At 47.9% G+C, this 14737-nt stretch overlaps 1 protein-coding gene across 2 annotated transcripts in view; it reads right to left on the bottom strand.

Moving 5' to 3' along the window:
* Positions 1-14737, bottom strand: part of disp1 (dispatched homolog 1 (Drosophila)) — a 72511-nt gene that overhangs the window by 46366 nt on the left and 11408 nt on the right. For both annotated transcript variants that reach the window (XR_011077544.1, XM_068577609.1), the window contains exon 3: positions 3394-3466. The gene's annotated coding sequence lies outside the window, so the exon portion shown is untranslated. The remainder of the gene's footprint in view (positions 1-3393; positions 3467-14737) is intronic.

The following is a 14737-nucleotide window of genomic DNA, read 5'->3' as shown; positions in this document are numbered from 1 at the left end:
TGTTGGAGTCAGCGGCGCTGAGGAACATTGGGATCAATCACGAAATCCTTCATGAATGCTTCTTTTATCATTTCCCCCTCACCACCTTCTTCTGGTTTTCCATCATTGCGTCATTGGGAATGTGTTGTGTACACTGAGACCCGTCAGTTGTTCCATCGGAGAACCGTTGTGTGGACGGGTTGCACCAAAATGAATAAATGCAAGACGCTTTATTCGTCACAATCAGTGGAAAACAGATTACACTCGTTTCAAAATCAACATTTGGATTGCTTTTCTTTTTAATGGGGTAATGATGAACTGGGCTTTTTGTTTTGAGCTGTCAGTGTTTCCCACTTGGCGACTGTTTTGCTAGATTTAGTGACTTTTGGAGCGAGTGCTGCGAGCTACTGGACTGAGTTCCTCAAGATCACAACAGAGCTTTAATGAGAGTAAAGTAGACGAGTTTGTCAGGGAGGGACCTACTGTAGAAACGACTTAAACTCAAACAGAAGTCTATGTGTTGAAGCTGCATTCTCTCTCCTGACCACCAGGGGGCGACTCCTCTGGTTGTATAGAAGTCTATGCTTCATGTGTTAAAGCTGCATTCTCTCTCCTGACCACCAGGGGGCGACTCCTCTGGTTGTATAGAAGTCTATGCTTCATGTGTTGAAGCTGCATTCTCTCTCCCGACCACCAGGGGGCGACTCCTCTGGTTGTATAGAAGTCTATGCTTCATGTGTTAAAGCTGCATTCTCTCTCCTGACCACCAGGGGGCGACTCCTCTGGTTGTATAGAAGTCTATGCTTCATGTGTTAAAGCTGCATTCTCTCTCCTGACCACCAGGGGGCGACTCCTCTGGCTGTATAGAAGTCTATGCTTCATGTGTTAGAGCTGCATTATCTCTCCTGACCACCAGAGGGCGACTCCTCTGGTTGTATAGAAGTCTATGTTTCATGTGTTGAAGCTGCATTCTCTCTCCTGACCATCAGGGGGCGACTCCTCTGGCTGTATAGAAGTCTATGCTTCATGTATGTTAAAGCTGCATTCTCCCTCCCAAACCACCAGGGGGCGACTCCTCTGGTTGTATAGAAGTCTATGCTTCATGTGTTGAAGCTGCATTCTCTCTCCCGACCACCAGGGGGCGACTCCTCTGGTTGTATAGAAGTCTATGCTTCATGTGTTGAAGCTGCATTCTCTCTCCTGACCACCAGGGGGCGACTCCTCTGGCTGTATAGAAGTCTATGCTTCATGTATGTGTTAAAGCTGCATTCTCCCTCCCAAACCACCAGGGGGCGACTCCTCTGGTTGTATAGAAGTCTATGCTTCATGTGTTGAAGCTGCATTCTCTCTCCTGACCACCAGGGGGCGACTCCTCTGGTTGTATAGAAGTCTATGCTTCATGTGTTAGAGCTGCATTCTCTCTCCTGACCACCAGGGGGTGACTCCTCTGGTTGTATAGAAGTCTATGCTTCATGTGTTAAAGCTGCATTCTCTCTCCTGACCACCAGGGGGCGACTCCTCTGGTTGTATAGAAGTCTATGCTTCATGTGTTAAAGCTGCATTCTCTCTCCTGACCACCAGGGGGCGACTCCTCTGGTTGTATAGAAGTCTATATAAGTGACTCTACTTCTCTCTTGATGTATTCCCTCAGTAAACATTGTAAACATGAGTTTATGTCTCAATCTCTAGTTTCTAGTCTTCTTCTATACAGCATGATGTTCATTTAGTACTTTATGGTCTGTTAGAGTCAAACAGACCATAAAGTAAACATTCTGTTTATTGAATGTACACAAAACAAAAGCAACAAGGAGAGTCACTGAGATTCAGCATTTACAATTCATCAAGTATTTTTAATAATCTGACTAATGGTATAATTTCTTAATCACATTTACTTTTTAGATCTTTTACCAACTACCTTAAATTACTTCCCTCGTGCAGCCGCCACTTTGTTCCCTGTAATTTTGGTCTACTTGATTATTACCACAATTTCCTGTAGGAAATGATGACACTGGAAGGGAAGAACACATGCGGAGGACAAAGCTGTTTGAAAATGTACGAAGAGTCCGAACACCGCCCCCAAAAAAATATAATTAGCTATTATTATTTGCAGATTTCCACTTTATGACCCGGCTTGAACGGAGTTGGCCCCGGACTAAAGTCATCGTCTACTTCCTGCAGCGCTGCAGAACGCTCTCAGAAAGCTTGTGAAGTCCATTAAAAAAGGGAGAGTCCACAGCAGCTGGGCAGCGCCGCGCGAGGCCTGCAGCCGCACAACCAACAACACAAAGCGGCCACAGCTGCTCCCGTGATTTCACACACACACACACACACACACACACACACACACACGCACAGACACACACACGCACACAGACACACACAGACACAAGCCTTTACACATGTGCACGCACAACAAGGTGGGAACGAAAATCACGGGCAAATTCCCCGTAAACTGAATGCATCTATTCTATGCACACACACACGTTCCCTGCATGTTAACACAACAAGGCAGCCAATGTAAAGGAGGCAGGAGGGAGGAGGCAGGAGGAAGGAGGCAGGAGGGAGGAGGCAGGAGGGAGGAGGGAGGAGAGAGGAGGAAGGAGGGAGGAGGGAGGAGGCAGGACTGAGGGCAGACTGCATCCAGCCTGAAAAGCCGCTGAGGCTCTGAACAGAGAGAGTTGTTGATACCTGTAGGCAGACTCAGGACCACTAAGGTCTTACCTATAGGCAGACTCAGAACCACTAAGGTCTTACCTATAGGCAGACTCAGGACCACTAAGGTCTTACCTATAGGCAGACTCAGAACCACTAAGGTCTTACCTATAGGCAGACTCAGGACCACTAAGGTCTTACCTATGGGCAGACTCAGGACCACTAAGGTCTTACCTGTAGGAAGACTCAGGACCACTAAGGTCTTACCTATAGGCAGACTCAGGACCACTAAGGTCTTACCTGTAGGAAGACTCAGGACCACTAAGGTCTTACCTGTAGGCAGACTCAGGACCACTAAGGTCTTACCTGTAGGCAGACTCGGGACCACTAAGGTCTTACCTGTAGGAGGACTCAGGACCACTAAGGTCTTACCTGTAGGAAGACTCAGGACCACTAAGGTCTTACCTGTAGGAAGACTCAGGACCACTAAGGTCTTACCTGTAGGAAGACTCAGGACCACTAAAGTCTTACCTGTAGGAGGACTCAGGACCACTAAGGTCTTACCTGTAGGAAGACTCAGGACCACTAAGGTCTTACCTGTAGGAGGACTCAGGACCACTAAGGTCTTACCTGTAGGCAGACTCGGGACCACTAAGGTCTTACCTGTAGGAGGACTCAGGACCACTAAGGTCTTACCTCTAGGAAGACTCAGGACCACTAAGGTCTTACCTGTAGGCAGACTCAGGACCACTAAGGTCTTACCTGTAGGAGGACTCAGGACCATGCTCTGCATCGGTTCATGGGTTCAGACCCAAAACTCCTCACAGACAGCGATCTGGAAACAGACACAAAGATAAGATCCATGTGTGTTGTGATGTTGTGTTCAGGAAACATTGAAATCACAATTAGGACCAAGAAAAAAAAAGTACTCACTGGACTTCAGAAAAGCTGTGCTCAGCAATATATCATCAAGCTTGTGATATTAGACTTGAGTTTTGTCTTTACTCATTTTAAAAGGCTACATTACAGTAAAAACAGACTTACAAGACTCTTACTTTCCAATGCTCAACCGTACTGCATCTTTGCAATATCGATATTATGGTCTTGGGTCGGAAATATCGCGATATTGGACCGGTCACGTCTATCTTAGCTCCGCCCCCTCGTGTCGCTTATGATGGTGAGAAACCAAGATGGCGACAGCCAACGTGCCAAACTAAAGACTTCAAATCACACCGACCCTCCACCGGAAAGGTCACACCACTGCCGGTCTGAGGGGGTCTGAGGAGGCCTGATGAGGTCTGAGGAGGCCTGAGGAGGTCTGATGGGGTCTGAGGAGGTCTGAGAGAGTCTGAGGGGGTCTGAGGAGGCCTGATGGGGTCTGAGGAGGCCTGATGGAGTCTGAGGAGGTCTGATGCGGTCTGAGGAGGTCTGATGCGGTCTGAGGGGGTCTGAGGAGGTCTGAGGGGGTCTGAGGAGGTCTGATGGCGTCTGATAGGGTGTGAGGAGGCCTGAAGAGGTCTGAGGAGGCCTGATGGGGTCTGAGGAGGCCTGAGGAGGCCTGAGGAGGTCTGATGGGGTCTGAGGAGGCCTGAGGAGGTCTGAGGAGGCCTGATGGGGTCTGAGGAGGTCTGATGAAGTCTGAAGAGGTCTGATGAGGTCTGATGGGGTCTGAGGAGGTCTGATGCAGTCTGAGGAGGTCTGATGGGGTCTGAGGAGGTCTGATGGGGTCTGAGGAGGTCACTCCATAAAGGGGACGCTTACACACAGTGACGGACATCACTGACTGGATATATTGTGCTTGTAAAAATAGGCTCAGGGTGACGATGAAGAGGATGAAAGCGGGGAAAGAACTCTGGGACTTTGTCCCCCGGCCTCTGACGCCGGTCCAGGAAGGTACAGGCCGCCTAATAACAAGGTTATGATATTTCCTTGAGTTTGTCAAACGGCTCTACAGAACAGAAGGCCATTCAAACCCAACATGTGGTCCACATCACCAATTACCAAGGTGTGCGTCGATAGGGAGGAGATGAAGAGAGCGGTAGCCACAGAGGGAGTTTAAATATGGACAGATGAGGAGAGGAGGGACTTTTAGCCAATTTAGAGTAACGACCTCGGGTCACAGAGACCTAGTTCACCAACATAATGGCTCAAAGACCCCCACCACCCCACCACCCCACCCCGGCCTCCTTGTCCCTCCATTGGAAGTGTGACAACTCAATTATTGAAACAAGAAAAGGCGTTTACACATGCCATGAAGAACCTGTTGGCATACAAAACAGGAATGTAAAGTTGAGCTGAATTGGCTGTGTAATGTTTTTTATGACTTTACGTCGATGCATACCGAGCGTTGAGTGCGTGGCCCATGTGGACTGTGTTAAAAGGACATGAATCAGCTTTGACATCACTGGCACAGACGCACTAAGCTAACAGAAAACTATAGATTTAAGAGCAGGTTTTCCATCTGGAAATTTTGAAAAGAACAAAATCAAATGAGTGTGTAGTAAACCCTGTTTCCAATTGTTATTTGTATTTTTTAAACATGTAGCAAACAGCGTGTCCACCAACACGTCCCACCTTCCCCACCAAGGTACCATTTAGCCGTGACCTATGACAAGACAATAACAAGAAATAGAAACAATATGCACACATAGCATGCGTTTACCTCGTCAATATTACATCCGATTAGTGTTTTAAAGACCCCAGATCAGTAAGGTGCTCGATCAGGTCATGTCAGGTCAGGTTTTTACGCCTGTCGCATCGTTCACACAGGAAGTTCTGTCACCTGTTCTGTCAAATGTTCGCCCTAATCTTTGGGATGGTTATGTTTTCATAAAGAAACTTTTTGGTGATTTATTTATTCTTGAAATAAGCCCTTTTGAGTTAAAAGGATCGCCTGGGCCTGACACCGAGGATGTTATTGTAAAGCTCATGGGTCCATGAGGCTGAGGGAAGTGATCAACTTGAATACAAGGTCCCCAAAAAGTCCCAAAATGTTTTTGGACTGATGGTTTCTGACTACTCAAATTAAAGTATGATGATCAATAGCTATTCAAGTAGTGCTAATATGAACTTTTCCTCTGTCATCATCACCTCCTTCAGTGTTGCTCACCACAAAACACCTCCCTCCTCTGTGAGTTGGAGTGGAAAGGCTCAGGCCTCCATGCTGGTTTAGTCCCAGGAAGACCCAGATTAACCCTCATCCATTTGCATACAACCATCTCACCGACCATTCCCATCCACCCCAGCTCACTAAGCCCACGGTCAAGCATGTGCGCACCAATTAATCCAATGGCTCGAGTCACAGTCTGCTCTCATCTGCAAAAGAGTCAATCAAATGCTGGGGATTGGAGTCCGAAGTCCTCCCTCCCAACGAAGAGTGTGAAAGACGCTCCGCTTGGAAACTCGTTTCTTTCCCAATAATGGGCTGAAAAGCCCCCCCACTCCCTCCCCTAAATTCCTACCTTTCCACAATCCTGAAAATGTTCCCTTTGAGCCTACGAGGACGCAAACAATCTGTTGATTCAGTGGTCTGTTGACCCCCCCCCCCCCCCCCCCCCGCTCCCCTTAAGCTGCTATTTGCTTTAGCGGCGATGACACAAGGGGAGGAATTTGAGCAATGCCTGTGTATCGTAGACTCATTTCCTCACAGGGAGAGCCATCTCCAGACAGACAAGAGACAGCGGTGAAGTCTGGTTTAGTCTCTGGCCCCAGGTCGGCCAGCGTGCTGCAGACATGTGATGCGCTGGCGTTTCCATCGCAGACTGGCGTATTCTCGCCCGATTACACATAACAAGCCTCAAACGTGTAACAGCACGAGGCGTTCATGTACTTTCAATCAGTCACGGAACGAGACTTTCCAACGTCCTCGTAGGACTCGCGGATGAAAGGCCGTCACTCACTGCTTGTTTGTTTTGTCTGACTGATGAGCGGCAGCGGCCAATCATTGGTCATCGAGACCATGAATTCATTCTGCAACCACCCTTTGTGATCTTTCCATCATCCCCAAAGATCACTTTGTGTTGCACTTCTCAGACACATCCGCCCGCTCACGGGATTGCAGGGCTTACCGCCTCATTCTGCACAAATGGAAGTCTCTCCCGGTGTGTAAGGGATCAAAGTGGCCTCGGAAATGCGCCGCTTTTAAGTTGAAAAAAATGAAAAGCGCTCTCTCTCTGCGATGGGATCGAGTCAAACTCGAGCAGCCTTGAGATAAAACTTTGCTTGTTCAATACGAGATCAATCACGACTGTACCGCTCCCTGGTATTCTCCACTGCTGGGTCAATAATGTGGAATACTATTAAAGTACTGTGTGCAGTTTAAAGAGCACTGAAGGATGCCCTTTTTCTCTTTGCTCCAAAGTCAATGAAGAAAGAAAAGAAAAATGGAATGGGCTGTGCAAGCAGATTAGCAGTCTTTGTACTCGGTGGACGTCAGCCAAAAAGCATCTACCCGCCTCCTCTCTCCACTTTGTGTCTTTTTTCAGCTGTTCCACTTCATGCCAGATATGTAAATGGCTCCTGAAAGTCACACAGGAGCTCATGAGGGACCATTCGGTCTCATGAAGAGCCAACGCAAACAAAACCACTGGAGAAGCAGCATGTATCAAATGACAGAGGGATATCATCCCAGATCTCCTGAGATAAGAGACCAACACACACACACACACACACACACACACACACACACACACACACACACACACACACACACACATTAATCACTTTATTGTGTCAAGACACACAACTTGTTCCAATGTAAAATGTTCTGTAGGTCCATCAAAGAATTAGTAAAACCAACCGGGATTTAGATAAAGAGACAAAATAAATATAAAGAGGTTCTGAGAACTAAAACAAAAGGAAATTAAATGTTTTCTTCTTTTAGAAGAACTGCTTTGCTTTGACATTCGTAGTTTTACTCTCATGGTTCTATGTTCTGACCTCGGGGTTCTATGTTCCAACCTCATGGTTCTATGTTCCAACCTCATGGTTCTATGTTCCAACCTCATGGTTCTATGTTCTGACCTCATGGTTCTATGTTCCGACCTCATGGTTTTATGTTCCAACCTCATGGTTCTATGTTCTGACCTCAGTGTTCTATGCTCTGGCCTCAGTGTTCTATGGTCTGAGCTCAAGGTTCTATGTTCTGACATCAGGGTTCTATGTTCCGACCTCATGGTTCTATACTCTGACCTCATGGTTCTGTGTTCTGACCTCATGGTTCTATGTTCCAACCTCAGGGTTCTATGCTCTGGCCTCATGGTTCTATGTTCTGAGCTCAAGGTTCTATGTTCTGACATCGGGGTTCTATGTTCTGACCTCATGGTTCTATACTCTGACCTCAGGGTAGAGTGGAACCCCTCAGGGTTCTGCGTTCCGGTGACGTTCCCCCTCCTGCAGTGAAGAACCTGGACGTCGGGCCTCGGCCCTGCAGCTGTTCCTGTGTGTTTGAACGTCACTGTTTGTGTTCCCAGGAGAGGCGGACAAAGCGCTTCCAGGTCGCCCGCTGCCCTGACCTTCTCATTACCAGAGGTCACGCTGCTGCAACACAACGCTGACCTCTCATGCCAAAGGTCACCGATGGAGGAGGAGGAGGAGGGGGAGGAGGAAGAGGAGAGGGGATTAGGAGGGAAAAGAGTGGGGAAGGTGAGACAATCCTCCTGTGTCATTCCCTCACCAGACTCTGTAGTCTTTCCTCTTCCCTCTATACTTCTTCCTCTTCCCTCTGTCGTCCTTCCTCTTCCCTCTGTCGTCTTTCATCTTCCCTCTGTCGTCCTTCCTCTTCCCTCTGTCGTCTTTCCTCTTCCCTCTGTCGTCTTTCCTCTTCCCTCTGTCGTCCTTCCTCTTCCCTCTGTCGTCTTTCATCTTCCCTCTTTAGTCTTTCCTCGTCCCTCTGTCGTCCTTCCTCTTCCCTCTGTCGTCCTTCCTCTTCCCTCTGTCGTCCTTCCTCTTCCCTCTGTCGTCCTTCCTCTTCCCTCTGTCGTCCTTTCTCTTCCCTCTGTCGTCCTTCCTCTTCCCTCTGTTGTCTTTCATCTTCCCTCTGTAGTCTTTCCTCGTCCCTCTGTCGTCTTTCATCTTCCCTCTTTAGTCTTTCCTCGTCCCTCTGTCGTCTTTCATCTTCCCTCTTTAGTCTTTCCTCATCCCTCTGTCGTCCTTCCTCTTCCCTCTGTCGTCCTTCCTCTTCCCTCTGTCATCCTTCCTCTTCCCTCTGTCGTCCTTCCTCTTCCCTCTGTAGTCCTTCCTCATTTGTGCGTGTTAATGGAAGAACAACGGCAGCAGAGAACATCGGTAACAATTGCTGGTGTTTTTCTCGGCGAGGTAGAAATCAGGTTGAGACTTTTCCTCTGTAGGTTCTGTAGTGAAGGTTCTGTCGTGAAGGTTCTGTAGTGAAGGTTCTGTACCGCTATCCCACCTCCAGGTCCAGTGTCTGTCCCGTGGCACAGGCTGGGCCGAGCGCCATACATGGCTTTGCCCTCAGGATCACAGCGAGCTCATTAGCTCTGGCCTGCTGTTGCGCTCGCTCAAGCCGGGCCGAAGACGCGATCGGGTGGAAACCGATACGTTTCCTGGGATAAGGCAGAGCCTAATAATTACTTCCTGTATTTAGCCTGGAAAACCAAACGGAGAGGCGCCGCGCATGGCGGTGTGATCCCAGAGCTGCAGTGCCTTCGATGCCATGTAATGAGGTTACGTATGGTGGGGGGGGGGATTACAACATCTGGATCTTGTAGCACATGCCTTTGGAGATTCTGCCTGTCTCTCAATTGAGCAACAACACATCCACCCTGCCCCCTCCCTCCCCTGTTTGCTTCCTCCTGCACCCTATCTCCAGTGGGACCATGTGAAAACTCCCAATTAGCAGACAAAGTGCAGACAGTCGAACATGAACTTGCATAAAAGAATATGCAAAAAAAAAAAAACACACAGCAGCCCTTAACAAGGGCCATGGTGAAATGTGATTGAACACGTCAGCAGATCGTAAAAAACAAAGCCCCCTCACCCGCTTCAATGTATTTATCAAAGCTTTACTTCCCGGACTGGGGAGCGACCAGGCGACCGGAGGCGGAGGAGGAGGAGGGTGGTGCTGCCAGCGTTATGCTCCACCAACACAACGCCCTCTCAACCCAACAAGCGGGGAACAAGCGGCGTCTTCCAGCTGCCTTCCATCAGCAGACGGAGGGGAAGACAGACAGGGCCAAAGGAAAAGGAGGTAGTGGAACACCTGCAGCCGGGTGCCGGCGAGCATTCCTCGTTGCCCCGTGGTGATGCACGCCGTAAATCCTTCCGATTAGCTACAGTAGCGCGCCCAAGTGCCACTTCCATCCAACCCCACAGGGGGAAGTTGTTGCGACCTTCAAGCTTTGGAAATGAGTTTCGGGCCCGAGCGGAAACAAAGCCAGTTGTGTTTCTCCAACAGTTGGGGGCCGGCAGGAGGAAGGTGGAGGACAGCAGGTTGGCAATGAGAAGCCGTTATGTGAGTTCATGAGAATCAGAGAAATAACTCACCCCGTTATTAAGCTATTAAGTTTAATTTTGACTAATAGTGAGTCCATTATGCTTCAGCATTCTGGGAAGACTTCACACCAGAACAAGATACAGATGTGCATGTCGGAGCTCAGCCAATGTTTTCAAACCGAGAACGTGAAAACCGCATAGTTCTGCTGCGTTCTGCTTTCGCTCCAAAACCTACATATGCAGCGATGCATTCATCATGTTTCTCCTCCCGCCGGACGGCCTCTGAAACGGTGACGGGGGAGACGGGGGAGGCGGGGGAGGTGCGCTGGGAACCGGACTCAAAGCTCCGGCACTGGGGGGAAATTGCGCAACATGACGAGAGGAAGAAATAAATACAGATAAATCACACTAACGTCAACCGGAGACCCGGCCAGCGGGTAGATGAGCACGTGGAGGCCCCCAAAGAACCGGGTCCACCGAGGAAGCAGCAGACCGGCTGCAGCACCGAGGCCCTGCAGGTCTGAGGACCCGCCATGCCGACGGTACCAGGAGGGACGGCTCGGCCCGGTGTGGCCTGCAGGGTGCTGCCGACAGCTGACGCTGACCAGACCAGAGATCTGACTCCACAGAGCGGAGCTGCTGCACACGAGCCGCCAGCCGGTTCACCCAGGAACACTGAGACTTTCATCCTACTGTGGATACACAGGGTGATACGAGCCCGCTGTGTGTGTGTGTGTGTGTGTGTGTGTGTGTGTGTGTGTGTGTGTGTGTGTGTGTGTGTGTGTGTGTGTGTGCGTGTGTGTGTGTGTGTGTGTGTAATAGTGAGGAAGCGTATCATGTGATGAGGGAAGGTGAAGTTCGTCCATCAGGCCGCGTTCAGACTACTCTTCGTCCTCCACATCACTGCACTCGTATGGTTTGCATTGAGATAACACAGATCGGCAGCGAGCCATTATTTTAGTCTTCCATCGCTTAATCGAGTCATAAGATTTAAGAATATTTTTTCTTCATTAAGGAGCAATAGTAAATATACAAAAGAGAAAAAGAGATTGAACAACTACTTGAGTTAAATTGCAGAAGAATCAAATGAACTGTTAAGGATTGAACTCACTTCTGTTCAGTGTGAACAGTCAACATTATAAATGTTATATTTACTGTGTTAATGTCAGAAACAGCAGCTTTTCATGAGCTATTACAAGCTGCTTCAAAGCTTTAAAGCGAGTGACAGAAGCTCAAAGCTCATAATCCCTCATATGCATTTCATTTAGCTGTGAAAACAGTCATGAATCAAAGTTTCTCGCCAAAAAAATACATTTTACAGGATTACATTTCAACACATTCTGGTAACGTCATGTAACGCGTCACAACGCAACTGAATGTCAACAAACAACTGTTGATGTCCACGCCATTCATTTATTTATTAAAATATGTATATCTTCATCAGATATGTAGGATGAAGGCTGTATAGCTAAAAACGGCACTGTGTGTTTATATTAAATTACACTGTGTATTTATATATTAAACTACACTGTGTATATATTAAACTACACTGTGTACATATTAATCTACACTGTGTATTTATGTATAAACTACACTGTATATATTAAACTACACTGTGTGTGTATTATATCGACAGGAAAACACACAGAGAGATTATTTATCATCATTTCTGTGATTTAAAAGCCTGTTTTCTACTCTTTAAATCAAGAAAATGTCCAATTCATTCATTCTAATCTTCAGCCATTTAATAAAAGCTGGAGCCAAACATTTTATGTCCGTTAGCTGCTCGCGTGTGAAACCCCACAGGAAATGAAAAGACTCTGTTTCCAGTAAAAGCGGGTTGAGAATACGTGCTTTCTGCTTAATGAGGTGCAACAACGAGGCGGCAAATGTTGAAGAAACAAAGGAGGGAATAAAATGTGTTGATAGCGCTCATCATCAAGATCCAAGCAGCAGTGACGCACCTCGCCTGCTTCCTGGCATCAACACAGGTGTGACTTTAATCACCGGTTGCATCAAAGCGCCACAGCGAGGAGGAAACACTGCTGCTGCTCGCTGTCTGCTTCTGGAGCTCAGCTCTGTTCTGTCTGGTTCTGGAGCTCAGGTCTGGTTCTGGAGCTCAGGTCTGGTTATGGAGCTCAGGTCTGTTCTGTCTGCTTCTGGAGCTCAGGTCTGGTTATGGAGCTCAGGTCTGTTCTGTCTGCTTCTGGAGCTCAGCTCTGTTCTGTCTGGTTCTGGAGCTCAGGTCCGTTCTGTCTGGTTCTGGAGCTCAGGTCTGGTTTTGGAGCTCAGGTCTGGTTCTGGAGCTCAGGTCCGTTCTGTATGTATGCATAGATCAGTGGCGGGCTGTGGTTTCAGACCAAGAGATATACATATATATAGATATATATATATATCCTTCAAAGACACTACCATGGAAATGCAAAATGTTGCTGTAGTTCAGTCATGTTGACATGGACAACTGTGTGTGTGTGTGTGTGTGTGTGTGTGTGTGTGTGTGTGTGTGTGTGTGTGTAACTGGCGTGCGGCACAGTGAACATGGTTTTTCTCCATTTTAATCCTGAAGGAAGGAGGGAACGTCTCTGGCAGAGAGAACAGAATATCTGGTTCTTCAAGAGAAGCTTATAAAAACTAAACAACCATGAAACCACAAGAGAAATGCACCTCAATGTTAACTCAATTAAAACAGCTAAACCGCTAAACACCAACATGCTGCAAGAGAACAACGGATCTGTACTTTTTCTGAGAAGAGAAGGAAGAGTGAGGCGGGATGAGAGGTGGACAAGAGAGAAGTGGAGATAGAGAGAACGTGGAGGACAGACAGAAAAGGAGGGAGAAGAAGGAAGGAGGCGGAGAGAGGGAGGATGCTCGGCAGCAGCTAAACAGTTAGCATGTAGCACAGCGTATGGAAGGAAGTCTCCGTCAGGTGACAGAGGGAACGCGTGAGTCCCTCCTCCATCCCTCCATCCCTCCATCCCTCCATCCCTCCATCCACCTCTGGGTTATGAGATAAACGACGGGCCCCTCCAGGGTCAGCAGCTTGGGCCGAGGCCAAGACCACGCCCCCTCTTCCTCCCTCACTCACTCCTTCCTTCCCTCCTCCTCCTCCTCCTCCTCTTCCTCTCTCTCTCCCCCTCTTCCTCCCCCCTTACTAACATGCTCTGGTTTGTGTCAGTCTAATGAACAGCCTCTTAACGGTTCTGCAGCAAGAAAGCAGACGCAACCCTGGGACGAGAGAGAGAGAGAGAGAGAGAGAGAGAGAGAGAGAGAGAGAGAGAGAGAGAGAGAGAGATTTAAGTTGAACGGGGCGAGCGGATGCCCCTCACAATGTTCCTCTGAGCCCTAAATATGTTAAATATTTTGTGCTTTTGCACATTTTTCCAGTTTATGTCTTATTGAATTAAGGTTTCAGACTCGTGGACGCCTTCAGGGGAATAGAGCAGAAGAAGAAGACAAAGAGAGAGAGAGGAATAGAGGGATGATATGATGATGATGATGATGATGATGGTGGTGGTGGTGGTGGCACTGGGACCACAGCGCTGTGTCCACCTCACTGAGTGCGTTTCATCTCATGAGGTAGTTGTCAAGTCATGTCTGAGAGCTCTGTCCTCATGCAGCAGCTGAGATTACATTATTATTAAAACCTTAGCTGTTATTAGCTTTAATAGATTACATTATTATTAAGAACCTTAGCTGTTATTAGGTTTAATAGATTACATTATTATTAAGAACCTTAGCTGTTATTAGGTTTAATAGATTACATTATTATTAAGAACCTTAGCTGTTATTAGGTTTAATAGATTACATTATTATGCGTCTTCATATTTACATATTAATCAGTTTTTGTATTTCACTATATTTCCATGTTTGTATTTACTTCTTCATAGTCATATGTACATCTTTAATCAAGAGGATCTCTTTCTGTCAGGTGAGCAACATGAAGTCGTCTTTAGCTTCGTCCTGTTGGATCGTGTGTTCTTGGTGTGAGATTCATCCGTACAGAGCACCAGAACTATCTGGTCCGCTCCAGAAAGGACCTCTCTGGACCTTCGCTCCTGGAGGAGCAGGAGTAGAGCTACTTCTCCTGGCAAAGCGCTCGTCGAATGCTGCATCGTTCTGCTGACAGACGTCAGGAGGGTTTGGATAAGCCACTTCTCCATCTGTGATCATCAGACCCAGTTTTCCATCCACGCTGCCTGGGCTCTGTGGCTCTCAGGTGTTATGGGGCTCCACCGGGTCCCTAAAGGCAGCTAATGGACTCACAACGCAGACACTGTGCCAGGAGATTGAGTGATGACCACAGCTTCACAGAGCGGGTGGAGTTGAGACGTTCTCACAACAAAAAGACTAAAGAATGAGAAGTTTATCATGTGAATTATTATCAAAACCCTGCGTCGTACGCCTGCAGGCCGGCTGAGAGCACACGGGGCTGTGTGATCCTTGAAGGTCCAGAGCTTCAAACATTCCTCTGCTTCAGCGTTTGCCAGCACAGGTGGCACCGCAGGTCAATGCAGATCAGTCGCACACACTTCTTCTTTCCTTCACCTGTGACGGTTTAACATCTTGGTGACCTGCCAACAGCGGCCACTAAGCGGGCCACTGGCTGCTCGGCCTCGTCAGGAAGGATTAGACGCCGTGGGGAAATATGGTGGAA

Source organism: Clinocottus analis, unplaced genomic scaffold (assembly GCF_023055335.1).
Source record: "Clinocottus analis isolate CAN_PGR_092001 unplaced genomic scaffold, fCliAna1.0.p SCAF_15, whole genome shotgun sequence".
Lineage (NCBI taxonomy): Eukaryota > Metazoa > Chordata > Actinopteri > Perciformes > Cottidae > Clinocottus > Clinocottus analis.
This window is presented reverse-complemented; position numbering and strand designations above follow the sequence as displayed.